This window comes from Rhipicephalus sanguineus, chromosome 4 (assembly GCF_013339695.2).
Source record: "Rhipicephalus sanguineus isolate Rsan-2018 chromosome 4, BIME_Rsan_1.4, whole genome shotgun sequence".
Taxonomy (NCBI): Eukaryota; Metazoa; Arthropoda; class Arachnida; order Ixodida; family Ixodidae; genus Rhipicephalus; species Rhipicephalus sanguineus.
The window spans coordinates 8830601-8849552 of record NC_051179.1 but is presented as its reverse complement, the minus strand read 5'-3'; positions in this window follow the sequence as shown (position 1 = coordinate 8849552).

Sequence of the window (18952 nt, the reverse complement as noted above, 5' to 3'; positions counted from 1 at the left end):
GCTGAATGTACGATCGGTTGTACACTGCTACCTCATTTTTCAAGAATACTGAGGATCCTAGAGGGCAGTGCTTAGGCGCTTACAGTAAAACCCCTGAATTTTGAAAGTAGCGACACTCTCCTCCGCGCCCGCGTTTTCTTCCTCAATTCTTGGATTTCGCCCCTGGCCGGCGCGGTGCACACAGCACGCTGAACCCTTCACTGGCTCGCCGCAGCCGCATTAGATTCACTGCGCGCGCTTGTTTATTCGGCCCTTTGAAACATTAAATGATAATCTGTCGCTTAAAAACCGTCGTGACGAAAGTGGGCTTCCGATAGGACATACTGACAAATATATATCTTTTAAGACTCTTCGATAAATACAAGCGAATGCGTTTCGAAAAAAGAAAGAGTATACCAACTGGCGACAGAGCGGTTTACTTCTCCGTCGCCGCTTCGGCTGTCCATAACGCGGAGTTGTATTAAGCGCACGTAAAGTATGCAGCATAAAGTATGGTCGAGAATTTCGCTCCTAATTCTTGTCTTGATGAGCTCAAAGAAGGTAGCCAAGAAGAAATGAGGTGGTTTACTTGAATTGCTCGAAATGAGTGGGCCGGAAGCCTTTTAGTGCCAATGCCGCTGTCAGACACGTACGCACGAACATATACACATGCGCGTACACACGCAATACAGGCACGCACGCACGCACACGATACACACACATGCGCATATACACACGCGATACAGACACGCACGCACATACGAGCATACACGCACGATACAGACACGCACGCGCATATACAAGTGATAGACACGCACGCCTATACATGCACACGCGATACAGACACGCACGCAAATACATACATACGCTCGCGATACAGGCACGCCCGTGCATACATGCACACGCGATACACGCACCCACATACATCCACACGCGGGTACAGTCGTGGTAGACACGCGCGCACATACACAGGCGCGAATATACGCAAGCGCACACGCACGTACGCACGCGCCAATACAGACATGCACACACATACGTGCGCGCACGCACGCACAGGCGCGAAAACACATACACAAGCGCACACATACACAAACCTACGCACACGCAGGGGCGCACATGCACTCGCACACACGCAAAAACACGTGCGCACACGCACCTACACACGCAAGCGCACACATGCACACAAACGAAGACGCATGCACCCGCACACACGCCTGGAGGGTTCATGGCGTGCGCGAGCAATTAAAAGCGCGCAAAAGCGCGCGAAGTTTCCTTGCGCGCGCTTTTCGTGACGTCAGGGTCACCTGACTGGGAGGTATCGCGCGTCGCAGCCACTCGGCGTTGCGGATGCGCCGGCTCCACGAAAGAGAGGGTGAAAAAAGAGGAGGTTGACGGCGCGACGAGGGTGCGGCTGGTGCGGCGGCGCGGATAAAACAGCGCCGCTACTTTCCAACATCTGGGGGCTTTAGCTTACAGTCGTTGGCCCGATCTTCGTCAGTCATTTTAGCCCGGTAGCGTCGATTAGACTCGCGGCTCACGTTTCTGTTGCCGCTGGCTCCCCGGACCCTCTAGACGGGATCGTGGCGTCCGAGAGCAGCTTATGGTATCGTTGGCACATAGTGTTGCAGAGCTGTCTGCACAACTAGAATACACATACTGGAAGAAATAATACACATTATATACACTTTTTTTTTTTCTGGGTATACGTGTTGTCTAGACGGCCCTGTAGCACAATGTGCCAACGATACCATAAGCTGCTCTCGGGCGTCCATACTTCCTATTGGGCCCGCCAAGCAAGCTCACATTGTAACGCGAATCCGTTACTCGTAGACCTGACATCAACGCGACAAGACTTTCGAGCACTCACGAGCCACCGACATACATCTCGTATCTTGCCGCCGCCTGTGACGAGTGTCAGCTGCAAGGGCGACCAGTGACTACGTGCTTTGCGGTGAAGTGGCAACAAAAAGAAATGCAGGGTGCGTTCGGGTTCGGAGCGCCAAATTCAAAAGTGATTTTCTTCCTTAAAGGGCCCCTGACAGCCGATTTCTTGTTTGTGACATTTATGTTGTAATAAGTAGGTCTATGTCTTGTAATCACGGAATGACACCGTAAATCCTCCAACGTGATGTCTAAATAATCCTAGCAGCGTTAATTGTGGTCATTTTTAGTGTAGGTTCAAAACGCGCGCCGAAAGAGGATAAGAAACTAGCGCCGCGCCGCGGCGGTCGCGCCTCGGGGCACACGTGATGACGTGCGCTCAGTACTGGGTGACGTCAGCCACGCGCTTGTTGAACTGCCAGTTGGAGAACACACACACGGAGAGCTCACGCTGCCTGCCGACACGTACCGAAGAAGGAGAAGGTGGGAAAGCAAACATGCTTCGAAATATACCACAGTGCATGCACCGCGCATATTTCTGTCTGTGACGTCGAGAACACTTGCTTTACCTCTGCAACGTCACAAGGGGCCTACGTCTACGTCATACTAGTGGTTATGTTGATAGGAGTTCAAAATTCAGATGAGCACTCAGGCTTACTTTAAAACCAAATTAAAATATCTTAAAGGCAACGCTCGTCACTCATAATCGGTCAGAAGTGCCCCCGCATGCAGGACTATCAAACAACACAAGCATCTCGAGTTTCCAAATTCGGTGTCAGGGGTCCTTTAAAGGGACACTAAAGAGAAAAAATGAATCGCTTTAGATCGATAAATTGTGCTCTGAGAACTTTAATGTCGTTAATTTCGCCATCACAGGTTTATTAATAGAGGATAAAAATAAGTTCAAAGTTTCATTTTTAAATTTCGCGCCGAAACCTCCCCGCGTGACGTCACGGATTTCAAAGTGTATTTATCGTATTAGTGTATTTCAGCGCCATTGGCTCAACAAAATTATCCCTAACTTGTTAAGTCTATGGCCCCCTCAGAGGACAATGTACTTATTTTTACCGATTAGGAACTACGTATCCCTAGTAGGCGGCGTCAAAACATGTTACGTCACGGCAAATGGTGCGGAAACTTCAAGGTGGCGTCGCCACCCACATTTTGCTTTTTGAGCGTTTTCTCGCTTATTAAACGTCTTCTCGCAGCAAACGTGGTGTTTTTGGGATTGTGAAAGAGTACTTTACTAATATGAGAAAAATTGTTTTGCTCTTTAGTGTCCCTTTAAAACAAAAAAATTATTTGATTAGACTTTCTTCATTACTTAGCGATGAAATCTTCTATCAAACGCCGCAAGACGAGAATTTTTACTTGGACCGCATCAGCACGAAAAGCACGGTCAAACATGCGTCAAATCGCATATTTTGTCAATTTCACAATTTTTGGGGGGAAGATATGAAGTCCATTTCACCACTAAACATTTTTGTACTAAAATACACTTTCCTGAAAATCATACTATTATTAAGATTGATTAGGGAGAGTTCGATATAGCTCAGCAAAAATCACGAACTTTGAAGATTTTTGCAGTTTTTGAAAATACGTAGCTGGTAGTGAAACACAAAAATTTCGGAATTAATAAATAGGACAACTAGATAGAACCTCTGTGATAGCGCAAGCGCGGTTTCAAAGCTCAACACACAAAAATAGATTTTATACACATTTTTCTGTTAGGCACAGAGGGCCCCTCACCAGGTTCGACAATTTTGAGCTGACGAGCAATGCATACACTGGGCGTTCACGATCGCGTCTGCCAAAATTTGCAACGCTCCGCGCCGCGGAAATGGGTCAAATTTGAAGCTGATCGAACGCTGCTTGCCCTTCCCGCGGCCGCGCGCCCAGAGAATGAGGGAATGACGTACACGATGGAATGGCCCCGGTAGTGCTGTGACGTCCGTCCTCCACGTAGACGACTGTGCTCTGACATCGCCAACAGTAGCACACTGCGATGTGTAGTTTGTGTAATTTGTTGCTTGAATACATGAATAAAACTTGAGAGTAATAATAATAAAACACACAAACGGAATGTGTGCGTTTTCTTTTAAATGCGAATGCATTTCTTAGTCGGGCTATGTCCGGCGTTGTCCGCGGCGCCCTCTCCCATAGCAACAGCTGCGGGCGCGCGCGCTTATCCTCGCCCCTAGCAACCAAACCAGAGCATGTGGTGCGAGAGAGTGTAGGAGAGGGTAGGTGCAGTGCTTTGCCGCTTCTTCTCTCGCCGTTCGCTCTCTCTCCTCCCTGCGCCCCACTCTCCCGTCCGCTCGCGCCTCACTCTCGACCGTTCGCTGGCTGAGCGCCTCTCAAGGCGATGGCAGAAGTCGGTGAAGGCGAACGTCTGACGGCAACGGTACCCTCTCTCGGCGCAAGAAATGCATTCGCATTTCCTCACGATTCCCTTCGGGGAGGTGAGGGCACTTTTTTTTTAATTTTTACTGCGAATCGCAGCGAGATGCGAGACTAATCTACCTCCGTTTCGCATGCGCGTTCGTGTTCTCGCGCTTTGCCCATCGTGCAGACAACTAGATAGACAGACAACGTACACTCCGCCTATGCCTTACAACGGCATAGGCGGAGTGTACGGGGTGGCTGTGGGGCTCCACCCCCCCCCTCGGACGTTTTCAGGGGGGGGGGAGCTTCCCCCCCCTGGCGCCGGCCCGAGAAATTTGTCAAGATCTTGGCTTAGGTCCCCGTCCCTGACAACGAACTGTTGGCCGTCCTGTCTGGCAGCTATGTCTCAGGGGGCTGTTCATGCCCGCGTCTTTTTCATTTCAGGCCTATAAAATTCGCATCATGGACCAGTGACGAGCGAAACATTCACTTGAAAATGCCCCTCAAACGGATTTGTACGTGCAGAATATGTTTAGTCTTGAATCGCGTAGCGATTGGTTTTCAGAAAACAAAAATTCGGCAGATCCCACGCCTTGTGGGAATCTGTTTCATGCGAAGCAGTCAGCGAGTAGTTCTATGCTGCACTTTTTGGCTTTCCGCCAAGCGTTACGAGGTGGATCGACGTGTTTTTGTAGGTGTAGAGTTGCGTGCACATCGTGGGCCAGGCACTTCGAACGGTCTGGCGTAACGTCAGCGCTCACGTTGGAGCACATACGTCAGTATTATCGAAACGAAGTGCACTTTACGGTGCGATGATGCGAATATCATACGTAACAATTTCGTTAGCGTATTCCTCCGGGGTCGAGCAACACTTGAATATAGCTCGATGAATCATAGGAATACAAATGTAATATTTATTAGACTGCCATAAAAGCGGAGCCAGCACTGGAACCACAGACCTGACATGACGCCTGTATCGTAGGATTACATAGTGTTTATTGCTTTGTTATAAAAGTAGATAGCCAGCCCCACAACCACAATTGACGTTGCACCGACATTACGCTTGCATAAAGTGTATTTACCAAGCAGTTTCTAGACCTGGCGTGGCTCTGCGGTAGAATACCTAACTGACACGCAGAATGCTTGGGTTCGCTTCCTGCTCGGATCCTAATTTTCATTCTTTGCATTCGTCGGGTCAACGCTGTCGATGTCGGTTTTTTGTAACGCTCTCGAATTTACATTACCAAAGTCTGTTCTCGTCGTTCGTGGATAGATATAAACTGTCAGTCACCTGTGGCGCATACCCGTACACCGTGGCCCATGGTAAACGGGTATGTGCCACACGTGTCCGGAGGAAAGGGATTGACGACGTACGCGACAGGATTTCACTTTATTCATGTCATGACCAGACAGTCATATTCGTTAATCCTCTTACGCTCCTGTGCCAATTTTCGTCTACACCAAGTTAAGGAGGCGATCACGAGAGCACCCAGACGTATCGGCCAGATAGATAGATAGATAGATAGATAGATAGATAGATAGATAGATAGATAGATAGAAACGCTAAAAGTGCCCAGGGTTCGCTAAGAAATGCTTCGCCATTTAAAAATGCTACTGAGAATACAAAGCATTCTCGACACAATCAGTCAGGGAATGTTTTCGCGCAGACTTGCTCTCCAATAGAAAAGGGGCAATTTCCTGTTTGTCTAGAAATAGGTACACTTCGACATGCCTGCCCATAAAAGTTGCCGAGAAAAGATGGTACGCATTTTTTATTTATCAGCAAAGGGTTTTACTACCACTTCGGTGACCTAAAAGCAACTCAAATACTCGTCCAGAAAACAACCTTCGGCGGAAAAATTCGTAACCCAGCTTCGCACTAGGTCTAGTGGTAGCAAATGGCATTTTCTACCACCTGATAATAATTTTTGGCCATCTTAAATTGTATATGCACTGGCATAATTAAAGCTTCCTGTGCCAGCATTAGCCCATTCTCTCCTGCCTGGTACATGTTTCAACAAAGCAATTAAATCATGTCAATAAAAAAAATCGGCTGATCCGACGCATTGTCAGAGACGATATATATATATATATATATATATATATATATATATATATATATATATACAGGGTGTTTCAAGAAATGTGTCCAACCTTCTAAAAAAATCAGGAACATGCGATAGTTGATTGCTGCCTTCAGAATTGGTTTTTCTGTAGTGGCCGGGATTTTAAGATGGTTAAAGAAATTATTTGGGACTGTAATTAAAAAAGTTAAATTCATTACCTTTTTAATTAGCTGAGTTAGGTGGTTGCGTCAAATAGGAGAATTGAAGTTCTTTGCCAGAGACCCAACCCAACTTTGAGATTTCGAAAAAGTGGCATCTAGTAATAATTACGAAGTAATGAAATTCAACCAAATTCAATGGCGAAACCTAAACAGAAACATGGAAAAACGCAACTGCTACATTCTTCTGAGACGTCCAAAATGAATGAATGATTTTTTCTGTAGTGCTAGGCATCTTAAGATACTTAGAAACATGACTTGAGATAGTAATTAAGAAATTTAAATTAATTAACTTTTTAATTAGTAGAGTTAGGTAACTGTGTCAAATATGGGAATTGAAGTTCTTCGTGCCAGTAACCTATCCCAACATTGAGATTTCGAAAAAGCGGCCTCGAGTAATAATTATGAAGTAATGAAATTCAACCGAATTCGATGGCTTTCGCTGTTGAAAGCCGTTGCATTTCGTTGAACTTCATTACGCCACAACAATTACTAGAGGACGCTTTTTCGAACTATCAAAGCTCGGATTTGTTCCTCGCATGAAGAACTTCAATTCTCCCATTTGACACAATCACCTAACTACACTAATTAAAAAGTTAATTAATGTAACTTTCTTAATTACTGTCCTAAATTATGTCCTTAACTACCTTAAAATTCCTGCCGCTACAGAAAAAGCAATGCTGAAAGCCCCGAGCAAATATCGCGTTTTCCTGATTTTTTGAGGAGGTTGGACACATTTCTTGAAACACCCTGTATATATATATATATATATATATATATATATAAAAGAGAAAGTCACAGTGAAAAACAACATTTATTCTGAGCTTATAAAGGCCGGTCCCCGACCGAAAGATCAGAATAAATGTTATGTTTTTCACTGTGACTTTCTCTTATATATTTTAAGTGATAACCAGGAATATTCTTTCGAAAAAGAAATATATATATATATATATATATATATATATATATATATATATATATAATATACGTGTATGTGCGGAGAGAGAGAGAGCGAGAGAGAAATGTGGAAGAGCCATTGCGGCCCCCGCCCACTCCGGGAAAATGAAAACTCCCCGCTATGTACCGCGTTACAGCGCTCATTAGGCTCATTTATCCAGCGTCTAACTAGATGTTCATGCGGCACACCGCTAGTCTCGCGTCCTACAAATGTCGCAGCTTTCGTGCTCAGCAATAGCAGGCAATAGGCTGAAAGCCAAGTGATCGGCGAGGGCGCATTCGGCATAACTTGCAGAGCACAGACTCTAGAATTTTTCTCACACCCTGCTCTAGAGGAAAAGCTCCCCATAGGGCCCATGCATTAGAATCTCTGACCACAAGGGCGCCGCCTTACAGTACCGTGCGAGCGTTATACCAGCCCCTGAGACGCATGCTAACTTATGGTACATTCGCCTGGGCGCCTCCACGCTACACCTGGGAAGCTCGAGATCGGAAACGGAGAAAGCTTGTCCGAGCCGAACGAACAGCGTCCCGCTGGAGCAACCAGAAACCGAAAGCGGAAGTACGGAATTCGAGACGTAAGACCTTGCGAAACTGCTAACGTGTTGATAACAAGAAAAAAAACAAAGCATTGTACTTTTGTTTTCTTTTTTTGTAGTTTATTTTGAGGTACTTATTTCATTTCATTGCTTACCTCCTTCGCGGTATATGTCCGGACTGCGCTTCGAACATAATTAATGACTTTAGGTATCCTTTTCGGGATACCTAAACAGTTCATCAAACTTATCTTCGCAAACGCTACGGATGTCGCCGGAGCCGCCGCTGCTGCTGCTGCTACCGTCGTCGTCGGCTTGAATGACAGAAAGAAGCACCGATGACATGGATAAAGCCTTCGCGTACCGTTTCTTCGGCATGCTTCGTGTTGCGTGCGTCCTTGAGGTTGCAAAGCAGCGTACTGACACGTGAGAGCGCCACAGAGTGCTCTGAGAGGAGCGTGGTGAAGAACCAGCCGAACGTATTCAGAGCGCTCGATTTCGACCAGGCGAACGTGACGCGCGTCGCGAGAGCGCTCTGGAGCGCTCGAAAACGACCTGTCGAATGTACCATTAGTAGTAAGTTTTCATCGTAATTAATGAAAGTGAGCTCACGTGAAGCCCAGTTGTAAGTACGTGTCAACAGAAAGCGCAGAAGACAACGCATTGCGACTCACAACTCAGTCAAAAGACGCGAAATCGGCCGCGATCTCGAACTCATGATGAAGCGCAAAGAACGCCGCCACAACACCGCTCACGTCTCGGGGCTCGAACTGGTTCGCTCGTGGCAATGTTTGCGCATGACGTGTTCATGCGTATGTGTCATGTGATCCTCCCGCTCGCGTGCCGAAGAGGGTAGGGAAGGAATTTGGCTTGCGAAGGCTACACGGGGCGAGCGGCAAGGGCAGTGGCGTACCAACATATATATATATATATATATATATATATATATATATATATATATATATATATATATATATATATATATATATATATATATATATATATATATATATATATATACGATTTGAGGTGATTTTTTTATATTCATAGAGCTGATCAGATGACTTGCTTTTCAAAACTGTTTGTTTTAAGTGAAGGAAGAATCTGCACAAACAGATTGTGCAGGCTTGGCCGTCGTATACGGCGAAAACACAGCAGTGTTTAATAACATTTTGGAAATATTACCGTGAAGTCTAAAAAGTACACCCAAATTTAACCTGATCATCTGAGCATTGCATCAGCAAACTTCCCAGTCTTAGTTTGGCGTTGTAGATGCGATGAGTATGAAGAACCTGCTTTGACTCTAGTATCTTAAATTCTCACTTATTAAACAAAACATGTGGCTGACAAAGCAAAGTACTTCGCAGAAGTCTTCAGGATAAGCCGAGTGCCAATTTCTTTACTCTTAGAGCTCTTTAATATAAAGTCTTTCTTAAGAAGACCAAGTTCAGTCGATTAATACTTAAGCAAACCACATTGAGCTGGTTGTGTATAGTTATAAGGTTATCAATCACTACGAATTTTCATACTAGGTGTCGTTCCTTGCGCTGCTCCTTTTCTCAGCTTGGGTGGGGGGTGGACGGAAAAGCAGTGAAGTGGCCCTTTACTCCTCCCCTCCGGTTCCTCCAAAAATTATGTAAATAGCCTACGTAAGCTGTGTGAGCTCAAATTTTCCTTGAAAAAATGTTGGCGATTATAACGATAAACTAACCCGCATTGTTTCCTTCCGTATAGGTCATTAGCTGTTAATGAGTAGTCGATATTTTCTGGGTCATGCTCCAAGCAGCTGCTCGTAAAACGACGCAAGAAATGACGCGTAAGTGATCCACCGCGTAATTACCACGTATGCATGACTGCGTAAAAATATAATAATAATGAACTATTTGCAGTACGGCGTATTGTTTGTCATTGGTCCTTCGCTATTCGTCAAAAATTTTCAATGTGCCATAAATCGCCTTCTTGTTACGCGACGTCACAAGTTTGCGAAAACTCGCGGCGTTAAAATGAAGTGTGCACAGTAAACAGCACATTACTATTTTGAACAACTCATTTTTTTTTTTTTTTGGAATAGCCAGACAGTGTCTCTTTCTGAACGTAATTTAATAAGGCTGCCCGCCAATCACATTGCAGCGGCTGCTTATAGCAGCGGGCGAGATGGATTCATATGTGCATAATAGATACTTTCAGTTGTAGTATAACAATGTTGAGCTGTTTTTGCGGGTGTACAACTCTCTGTGAACTCATCGTTGCTGACAAAGAGGTTAGAGCACTGCACGGGACCGGGCCGGCCCGAAAGCCCGGGCCGGGTATGGGATTGTTTGATCGGGCCCGGGCCGGGCTCGGGTCGGGCCTGAGCCAGGCCCGTATTAGGCCCGGGTCTCATACGTATCTGTATAATTGCGTGTGTACGTTGTTTGGCTTTGTTTTTTGTTGTTTTTTGGGGTTTAACTTCTCGAAGCGACCCAGGCTATATGAGACGCCATCGTTGAGGGCTCCGGGTAATTTAAACCACCTGGAGTGCGTTGGCGTGCACAGAAATTGCACAGTACAAGACGTCTACAATTTTGCTCCATCGGTATGCTACACGTAGTTTCAAGAAACGCCTAATATAAGTTTCCACCATTATAGTGAGTGAAAGACGTTCTCGGGTACCGTGTAAGGAAAGCAACGGTAAACTGCCTAGATTAGTACATATAAGATGTGCGCGTTTGTATCTAGGGAAACATTTCGAGTATGAAGTTTGCAGGAGGCTTGCTACATTTACTCAACAGCCCTAGTTCGTATGCAATTAATGTAGACTCAAACGAAAAATGTCTGCCATGTTTTTTTTTTCACTTTATGGAGGTATTATATTTTGTAGTCGTTCTTTGAAATGCAAAAACAAGGCTGTGTGGTTAGCACTGCGTGCGTACATGAAACAGCCATCTATGACTCCAATTATATTTTATATGGCCCTGCAAATATTCCGCAAGAGTTTTACGGGCGTAATTAACCGAAAGTATACACAGTACCAGTGAAAGTCGTGACACTGAAAGAAGTTCCTAAAACAATCTCTAGAAATTATCTTGTGTGCGGCAGGTATCTTCACAATAACCGAAGTTTGGACAGTGCATCCTTTACGCTCAAGGCATAACTAGCTGAAACGGGCCGGGCCGGGCCCAAACCTTTCGGGCCCGGGCCGGGTACGGGCCACATTTAAGAACACCGGGCCGGGCTCGGGCGGGCCGAAGCATGGCGTTTTCGGGCCGGGCCGGGCCGGGCCGGGCCGGAAAAATCGGCCCGTGTAGTGCTCTAAAAGAGGTAGAGAGATAAATAAACATTATTAGGAACAGACACAATCTTTTGCAGGTAGGCAGCCTTCTTAGTTCTGAAAACTGTGGACGCTGATCATCTCCCTGGTGATGTAGATCAAGCAGGCCCTGCCCCCCCCCCCCCCCCCGTAATTTTGGTAAAGTGGGTGTTTTTACCAAAAATAAATAATAAAAATGTGTGATTTTCTCAAAATGTCAGGGTTTTCAGCAAGTGCCCCCCCCCCTCCGAAAAAAATTCCTGGCTACGGGCCTGAGTAACGGGGCGAACTTGAAAGCTGGGCTTCCCAATGCGCTCGAGTCCACTGCCTTGTTACAAGCTGCCACAATCGCTGCAGGCTACCATATAAGCCAAGTAAAGCAGGCTAATCGGAGACTAAAGTGGGAATCTATATTAGCTGTCCTGGCTAGGCACAACTAATATACTGGGCACTTCTACACGCTCATCAACTCACAGCAGCTTGAATATGGAGCAGTGGCGATGCTATTCGTTTTCAAACAAAGAAACTGAATTTCCTGAAAAAGGAGAGCGTTCGAGCGGGCTATAACACGTTTACTGGTTCCCGCCCATATATGCGTCGCGGATTACTTAAATTTCAGGCCAGGCGGAACAAAATAAAATCAAGACAGATTGCTGTAATGTTATAGAGCCCCTGCTGAGCGATAGCCTCCTCTGCAGTACTCGAGCGCAAGACGCGCAAGCGTGGAATAGGCAGCCCGCATGATACACGGAGGACAGTCGTCACAGCAGAAGCGTAGGACAAATTTTATTACAGAATTAAGTTATTGCTGCGTTCAAGTATAACTTTGCCTGACTTGTTAGTTTCCCAGTCTGCAATAACCACTGTCGAAAGTGGGGGGGCTAGCGCACCCCTTGCCCCCCCCGGTAGATACACCTATGGGCAAGGGTTTCAAGCTCGCCTTCTCGCATCATGGTTTCGCGCCACCTCAAAACATTGGTTTTCTCAGCTTCTAATAAACCGATTAGAAAAATTCTTGTGGTATAATGCTTTTTATTGGGCGCGCAACAACTTCAAGTGTCTAACTAAAATTCGTTGTCACCTTATGATGGGCCCTTTAACAAATACAAGCGAACATCGAGGGGGTGCCACGATCGTCAAACATTTTTTCGAGCAAAAATGTTTCGCCACAATACTCCATGTGGCACAGGAAAAAGGCACAAATTTTATCTGCGAAATATGCGATGGGCGAGCCACGTCTGGGACACTTGGCATATGGAATGACCCATATATATATATATATATATATATATATATATATATATATATATATATATATATATATATATATATATATATATATATTGCAAAGGCGTTTATTGACGGCGGGATCGACGGCGACGCTGCACAACGACGAGTCACGACGGAGCGCAGACTCGCAGACTCTCACGAGAACGAGCACGAGGGGCGTGCTCTCCGAGAAGAGGCGAAGCGGGCGACCCACTAGAAGGTGCTCGAGAGGACGACCCATTACAGCATTCCAATGCTTCTCTACAATTACCCCGGGTACGAAAAGGGAGCCGCCTGGCCACCTAACAGCTGGTCACTATGAGCGGGTCATGGTAGGGCTCGAGGCGCTCTACGTTGACAATGTCACGCCCTCGACGGCGCATGTCCGAAGATGGTTCAATGGTTTCAATCAGGTAGGTGATCGGGGATGTGCGTTCGACGAGACGGTATAAGGGCCTTCGTATTTGGGCAGTAGTTTGGAAGAGAGGCCAGTTGCAGTGGTAGGGACCGAGAGCCATGCATACGAGCGCTCCAGGGAGGAACGTGGGTGCAGAAGTGTTGGTGTCACCGCGAATGCTCTTCTGCCGCTCTTGGTCATGCGTAGTAAAGGTCTTGGCAAGCTCGCGACACTCCTCGGCATGTCTGGGTGGCAGAAATAGGCGCACACTCAGATCGATTCGGCTTGTATGGAAGGATTGTGTCGATTGTGTGCGACGGGTGCCTGCCGTACAATAAGAAAAAGGGTGGGAAACCGGTGGTGCTTTGAGGGTCGGTATTAGGCGTAGGTGACGAAAGGCAGAATGGAATCCCAATTTGTGTGATCGGCGGCGACGCACATCGACAGCATGTCGCCGAGCGTGCGGTCAAAGCGTTCGGTGAGCCCATTCGTCTGCGGGTGGTAAGCAGTAGTTTTGCGGTGAACGGTTTTGCGGGTGGTAAGCACTAAGCAGTAGTTTTGCGGTTGCACTCTTTGAGGGTGGCTTCGACGACTTCCGACAGGAAGACACGGCCTCGATCGCTGAGCAGTTCCTGGGGTGGACCGTGGCGCAGCGTGAACCGGTGGAGCAGCAAGGGCTACATCGCGCGCTGTAGCCGCTGGGAGGGCGGCAGTTTCGGCGTATCGGGTAAGGTGGTCTACAGCGACGATGGCTCAGCGACTACCAGCCGACGTCAGAGGAAGTGGCCCATACAAATCGATGCCAACGTGCCCAAACGGCCGGTCAGGGCAAGGTTGCAGACCTGCTGGTGACTGGTGCGTTGAAGTTTTGCGGCGCTGAGTCCGCTGACAATCGATGCAGGAGCGAACGAACTTCTGCACGTAGCGGTACATCCCTCGCCAAAAGTACCGTTGGCGAATGCGGTGGTATGTTTTCGAGAGTGCGCACACTGCGGGTCAGCGTGGAACGACTCGCATATGTCAGAACGCAGACTGCAGGGTGCCACTGGCGGCCGTCGGCGTTGTAATTGCGTCGGTGGAGGAGGTCGTCGCGAACGACGAAATGGTGGGCTTGGCGACGCAACGCGCGAGTGGATGGTGTTGCCGATGGATCAGTGAGCAAGTCTATCAGTGAAGCGATCCATTGATCCATGCGCTGTTCGGTAGCGATGGTGTGCATCAGGGGCGTAGCCAGAAATTTCTTTCGGGGGGGGGGGGGGGGGGGTGTTCAATTATACTTTATGTATGTTCGTGCGTGCGTTTGTATGTGTGCGTGCCTATATACGCAAGCAAAACTGAAAAATTTCGGGGGGGGGGGGGGTTGAACCCCCCCAACCCCCCCCCCCCTTGGCTACGCCCCTGGTGTGCATGTCGATGGAAGAAACGGCATTGTGAGACATTGAGCTGTGGGTATTGTCGTCAGGCAAGGGGGAGCGCGAGAGTGCGTCAGCGTCAGCATGCTGGCGTCCGTTGCGGTACAGCACGCGAATATCGTAGTCCTGTAGGCGAAGTGCCCAGCGGGCGAGGTGGCCTGAGGGATCCTTCAATGACGGCAACCAGCATAGTGCATGATGGTCGGTGGTGACATCAAATGGGCGACCATACAAATAAGGTCGGAATTTTGTGAGGGCCCAGATGATGGCCAGGCATTCCTGCGTACGACTTGCATATGCCACGACATATTCAGGAAATTCTGGTTTGCGCTGCGCAAGGACAGCGCCAAGGCCAACACCGCTGGCGTCTGTGTGTACCTCTGCAGGGGCCGTAGGGTCGCAGTGGCGTAGTATGGGAGGCGACGTCAACAAATGACGGAGCTTTGCGAAAGCGTCGTCGCACTCTGACGACCAAGAATGGAGGCGCCCGCTACTTCCGAGGAGCTACATACATACATACATACATACATACATACATACATACATACATACGTATGTGTGTGTGCATGTATTCTCCTGCGTGCGTTTGCGCGTCTGTATTGGCGAGTGTGTATGTGCGTGTGCGCAAGTATCTGTGTGTGTATGTGTGCGCCTGTTACTGCGTGCGCTTGTGTATATTCGCGCTAAGTATGTGCGTGCGTGCGTGTCTATCGCGACTGCACCGCATGTGTATGTATGTGGGTGCGTGTATAGCGTGTGTATCTATGTACGCGCATGCGTGCGTGCCTGTATAGCGTGCGTATGTATGTATGTGCGTGCGTGTCTGTATAGCGTGTGCATGTATATGCGTGCGTGTCTGTATCGCTTGCATATGCACGTGTGTATGTGCGCGCGTGTGTATGTGCGTTCGTTCATATCTGTATTACGCGTGTGTATGTGTGCGCGTGCGTGTATGTATGCACATGCGTACGCGAGTGTGTGTGCATGTGCGTTCGTTCTTGTCTGTATTGCGTGTGTGTATGTACGTGCGTGTCTGTATCGCGTGTGTATGTATGCGCGCGTGTGTGTGTATGTGCGTTCGTTCGTGTCTGTATTGCGCGTGTGTATGTGTGTGCGTGCGTGGGTATGGGTGTGCGTGTTTGATCGCGTGTGCGCGCGTGTCTATATGTGCGTGTGTCTGTATCGCGTGTGTATGTGCGTCTGAGTGTGTATGTGTGTGTATGTGCGTGCATGCGTGCCTGTATCGCGTGTGTGTGCGTGAGTAATTAGGGTTGCCACTTGCCCGGTTTTGGACCGGCCGGGCCGGTTTTTTAGACAAGGGGCCGGTCGCCGGTCCGCACCTAAGACCGGCCGTCGTTGGCCGGTTTTTTGCTCATCGTATCCCGAGTATTTTTTTTTTTTACTCTTCTCCGTGTTGACCGCACGTGTTGAGGAATTCCACCTGCGCGGTCGGGGACTGACCGCGCAGGTGGAAAGAAAAGACGGGGGAAACGGGACACCTGCGCCGCCGCAACGACACCGCGTGTCGATCCCCTACATCGCCGGTGCCAGAGAAGCAATAGCCCGCCGACGTCGCCCACAAGCCATCCATCACCATCGGCAGCTTCATCCCTCGGCCCAAAGATCGCGCACCTGCGGAAAAAGCTCAGGGCGTCCTACATTGGGGAAACCAAGAACTTCCACGAAAGAATGCGGCAGCACAAGAATAACATCCGTCAATTGAACCGAGAACGGAGCGCAGTAGCAGAACACTGCGAGCGGTTTGACCAATATCCGTCCCGACGATGCGGTGATTCTGGCAAAAGAAATGAACCCTCGCCGGCGGCTCCTCCTCGAATCCTGGCACATTCAGCAGACAACAGGAAACACCAACCGCTCTACGGGGACGTTGCCCTCCCTCTCCTGCCACCGATCGTTGGAAAAGAGCGAAAATCAGTATCAGTTGTATAGTTACGTGCTTCCTTTGCTTGCACTATGAGCACGGATTCTCCGCCTTTGAAAAAGCGAAAGATACGTCAATGCACGTTCCGGAAAGAGTGGAGATCTCAACCCGAGTACGAGAGCTGGCTCCTGCCCACTGCGTGCTGCTTTTGTTTGTGCATTGGGTTTGTGCATTGGGCTCAATGACAGCAATGTTACATCAAATGTCACTGCATGCCGAAGAATTGACATAGCGTCTATTGTTCAACATTATTTTGATCTCCTGTTAACCCCCCCCTCCCCCCGGGCCGGTTTTTTTTTCGGTAAAAGGTGGCAACCCTAAGTGCGTACGTGTCTGACAGCGGCATTGGCACAAAAAGGCTTCGCGCCCACTCATATCGACCAGTTGAATTTAAGTAAACCACCACATTTCTTCTTGGCTACCTTCTCGGACACAGTGCGTCCAGCGAGTTTTTTTCGCGTGCGGCGAGTGCGCGGACCGTCAAAATGGCGACCCCGCCGCTAACGCTCCTGGCGGATGACATCAAGTGCATACCCCCTATAGAAGTGCATCCGCATTCTATTTATCGCAGCGTCTTAAAAAATATATTCGTCATTATGTTCTATCGGAAGCCCACTTTCGTCACGACGGTTTTGAACGGACAGATTCCCATTTAATGCTTCTAGGGGCCAAATAAACAAGCGCGCGCCGTGATTCTAATGCGGCTGCGGCGAGCCAGTGGAGGGTTCAGCGTGCCGTGCGCACATTCTAGGGACCGTAGCACCGTAGTGCTATTCGCCGCGAGATCGGGCTATAGGTGGCAGCACCGTCGCCGCGTTTGTGTGGATAGGCGGTCGGCGGCGCGCATACAAATGTACACAGCGGCGCTTCGCCGTATGCGGTTTGAGTCGATTGTTGGCGAGTAAAGTGCGTTGACTGCAGCCTAATGGTGATGTGTGTGCCCTCCATTGCCACATCAATGCACGCGACCGTCCTAACGTACCTATTAATTGTGAGAGAAGTGCAATCTGCCAATCAATGGGGTACTGGCCTTCAGTCACATTCGTGTTTTGCCATGTGATCGATGTTTTTTCTTGCTTTATTTGCACGTGTTGAAATTGTGTTTTGCCTATACCACAATATAAACTGTGTTGCGCGACTGAGCCATTGAAGTATTTACTTCTTGCTCTAGCAGCTACAAAGAAAAAGAACCTGTATTTCTGCGTAATTCGATGACGTAGAACTTTGTGCACTCCGCTTTTCTGTTTGTACGAATACGCGTATTGCCGTAGAAATGCGTGGCTTCAGATCTTTTTTACCGCTTACCATCCTCTGCAAACGCTCGTTCATGCTTTGCGGTATCACAAGGATTTCCAAATCGCCAACACGTCACGAGATGGTGTCGCTAAAATTCTGCATTCACACCTCGACATTTAGTACTTTCTTTTTTCGTTTAGGACGACGCCGAATGAACTATGTGACGTGCTTGAACGAGAAAGCGGTACCCACTTGAAATGATTTTGGCGAATGGACGGTACGATGGTTAGACCTAGCGCCATACCGACACGGGCGTGTACTCACTTATTAGAGTGCATACAAGTCTCGTAAGGCGAAATGCCTATGTATATCGTGTAGGCATACGTACAGGCATTTGATACTGTGCTAGTACAACGAAATAAGCTGTAATCTGAGGACGCGCATGACGTACGCACACATGCGAACACGGTGTGGCTAGCAGACGACGCAAGGAGCCATCCACACCGCGCGGTTTCGTCCGCTCGCCGCTAGGTGCCGACTCTGCTCGATCTCGCCGCCAATAGTAGTGCTAGTAGTGCGCACCGCGCCGGCCAGGCGAGGGGAGAAATACGAGGAGAATTGAGGAGGAAAACGCGCGCGCGGAGGAGAGTGTCGCTACTTTCAAATATTTTAAAAGTTGCTTGTGGCGCGTATGGGTCACCGGTGACAATTTCTCGCGAAAAAGCTTGAGCGACCCAGCAGGCCCACGAGTCGGCGGAGAGGCAAGACTTCAACGTCCCCACGTGGGAAGCCTAGGCCCAGCCAACCAAATTGCTGGTTTCAATAAAAGTTTATTCCTCCTCCTCCGCGAAAAAGCTTGCCTCACATTCAATACCGTTCAGCATCCGTTCAGTGTATTCCTGAAACGTGGCCTCCGAGGTCAGCTCCAGCATAGAATTTCTCCAGCAACGCGCACGCGCCACGTTGCCGGAACTGGCCGCGGAGGCCACGCCTGATGATAATTATCCGCGTTTGGTGTCCGACTGACATGCCGACAGAACTACAGTGTTTAGTTCACTGTAACAGAGCACCGAAAAGAAAAGTCATAGACCTACGTGGTGAAGAACCTGTGAAGCGGAAGCATGACCTTACGCATGAATCGTCGTTCCGAAGCGCGTAGTGTGTAGGGAACACGATCCCAGTTAAGCACAGCTGGTCGCGTAGGCCACGCTTTTTCAACCACCTACGACCTACTGTAGATGGTGGGCGTAGGAGGCTTATCACGCCTATCATACCCAAAAGCAGATTCGCCACCCGTAATCGGCATAATAATCAAGTCGCCAAGTCTGGCTGGCGAGCGATGCAAACGTTAGCCACCATGCTACAAATGTGGCGGTAGGTTTTCG